This window comes from Lycium ferocissimum, chromosome 5 (genome assembly GCF_029784015.1).
Source record: "Lycium ferocissimum isolate CSIRO_LF1 chromosome 5, AGI_CSIRO_Lferr_CH_V1, whole genome shotgun sequence".
In the NCBI taxonomy this organism is placed as follows: Eukaryota; Viridiplantae; Streptophyta; class Magnoliopsida; order Solanales; family Solanaceae; genus Lycium; species Lycium ferocissimum.
The window spans coordinates 14,418,563-14,421,616 of NC_081346.1; positions in this window are offsets into that span (position 1 = coordinate 14,418,563).

Genomic DNA, 3,054 nt, shown 5'->3' on the forward strand with positions numbered 1-3,054 from the left:
TTATGGCAAGTTCATTTATACAGAATATACTTTGTTCCTCAAATGAGTTTAGTATGAAATGTTTATATAATCAGCTTTATGGTATTACTTCAATTTTAGTAATCATGCTAAAAATATGTATCATCTTACGATGTTGAATATTTCTTTCGGAAATCTGTAGTTGTGCAAATAACGGGAGCAACGTATAGGGCACACGCTTGTGTTTGATGGTGTATGTGAAGAGCAAAATTGTTGGATTGAAATAGTCTACTTTAGGTAAACTTTACTGCACATTGCTAAGTTTTACAATTCAAAAGAATTAAAGCTAAAATCTCAATTTTTCTCCCAAGTTCTTAGCTGATTTTATTTTTCTTCTCTATCAACATTTGTTCTATTCTTTATCCCGATAGCAAATTAAGAGTCATTAACTTTCTTTATGTTTACAGTATTACTTTGCTATCTACTGGATTGTGTAAGTATATTCTTTCAATTTCTTCCCAAGTCATGAAAGAGTTTCATCTTGCAAGAGCATGCTTATGTTCAACTTCAAGAATTCGATTCACCAATCTCATACAAATGTTGGAGCACCTACAAACTTTCTACTTTTGTCTTTCTACAGAGCTACCTATGTAACTTTGTTCCACAAACTATGTCTCTGTTTTGCCTTTTCTGCAAACTACTCATGTAACTTTGTTCCACAAATGAATGTAATATATTATGAAGCATGTCATGTTAATATTTAGTTTAATCATCTCTCCTTTATGTTACTAGTTGATAATTATTTGTATTAGTTGGGTGACCATGAAACTCCAATTTTTTTTCCAGGTTTGCTAGAATAACACCATTGTTGTGATTTCACATCCGCAATTATTTTATACCTCCTGTGGAGTAAAATGGAAGTCAAAAGATTTTTTAATATGGGCGCATGCGCCTAGTCTGAACCCGGGACTTAGGTTGGTAAACTAAGGGTGCGACCATTGTGTGGGAATAGCTCCATCTGTTAACTTTTGTAACTCTAATACCTTTATTATAAATTGGGTTTAAAACTACTCAAAAAACCAAAGCTCCGATACTCACTTCAATGTTTTTTTTTTTTCTTTTTTCTTGTATGTTTTAGCCATTCAAGAGAGACTGATTATATTCTTTCGATATAAAATAATAATAATTAAATTTAGATTCTCGAAACAAAGTTAACACAAATAACTCCACCATGAAATAACTCGAGATTAAAAGATCTGGAATTGAAGAAATCGACGATGGCGAATATGGCCACTTTCACTTGGACAACCGGAAGAATGTTTCATGTAAGAAAAGTAAAAAATACAAGATCATAAGTTATCAACACTATTATGGTTGCAATAAGGTACGTTGCCGGAGAATGTCACGGTTGTCTCGGAACGATTGCAGGCTGTAAAATTGATGGACAAACAGTGAAGGTCCACATTTCTTTTCTTTTTTTCTATCTAATTTCTTCTTAATAAATTTAAAGATGGCAGATATATATTTATAGGCATAAAATAATTAAACAAGAATGTGAAAACATTCAACCGAACTCTAGCCAAAAAGGGCCAGTAAAGGTCATTGCACCAGTAGTTGATGTGTGTCCGCATGCTTTTATGTTTCAAAAAAATTTACAACAAAATCGAATATGTGTGTTTTTATATCGAAAGAATATAATAAATATCCTTTCATTTGTGAAAATATAGAAGTCAAAAGAAGAAAAAACAAATTAAAGTGATATCAGAGGTTTGACTTTCTGAGTTTTCTCAAACAAATTTTACAGCAAGAAAATTAAAGTTCCTGGAGTTGACATATAATGCTATTCCAACACAACACTCACTTAGGGCCAATACATATTAATTTTGCGATTGGGACCAATTTGATTCTCTCTTTTAAAATTGCATGTCTACAGCTGCCACACCCCCGCCTTGCCCCCTTTCGAAGCTCTAATACCACTTTTTTTGTTTATTTGTACGTTTTTATACCAAATCGATCCCCTGGTTGAAAATCACGTGTCTTGATATAAATTTGATCTATTATTAGTTTAAAAGTTCGAGAAAGTGAATTAGAAGAGGGGGTCAAAATTGGGTGTCGACACAAAACTTTAAACAATTGGCATTTCTTCCTTATTGAGGGGCAAATTGTAAGAGATATTTCTTTAGAGATTTTTCATGGTGGCCAAGAAATATTAATTTTACGACTGAGACAAATTTGATCCTCTCTTTTAAGATGTCACGCCCCCGAACCATGGCCTGGACATAACACGCCACTCGGTGCTTTTCTGCATGTGACCGAGCGAACCACATGGCTTGCTAAATCGACATGGGATATGAACTAATGAAAAAATTCGACTTGAATCATGAAATCTTAAATAAGCATGAAACATCATAATAATACTGAAAATACTTATCTAAAACATAAATGCAGAACATCATGAATGTATAGCCAAAAAGGCTAACCATGACTGAGTATCTGATATAACATGCTAAACTAGTCTATGTAACCTCTGACATGAGTCTGACTCCTAAGTTGTTTACCTGGACAAAGCTCCCGATATACCTTGACTGCATACTCACATGAACATGAAATATAATTAATGACAAAAAATCGAATGAGATGGGGCTCACCAAAAGTTGATACAAGCGAAGTCCTAACAAGCTGATCCGTCGTCCTGTAAGTCAATACCTGTATCGTGAAATACAGGCCCCATGCAATAGGGGCGTCAGTACATTTGAATGGTACTGGTATGTAAAGCAACTGGATAAATAAACACGGCACATGAAATAACAAGGACTGAAACTGAAACTGTAAACTGAACATGAACATGAGTATCATCTGACATAAGTATATATAACATGAATAAAACATTTTAAATGGGAGAACCTTAGTATAACCGACACGTAACCACCACGTGAGCACGTGGCGTCTAATCTCTACCCCATCAACTATGCCATCTCATACCTTGCCGGGGTACGAGACATGAACATAACATGAATGGATCTAATAACCCGCAATAGGTAACATGAAGGAATCATCCTAACTGGGCGGAGCGATCCTTATCCTACATTGGCATAT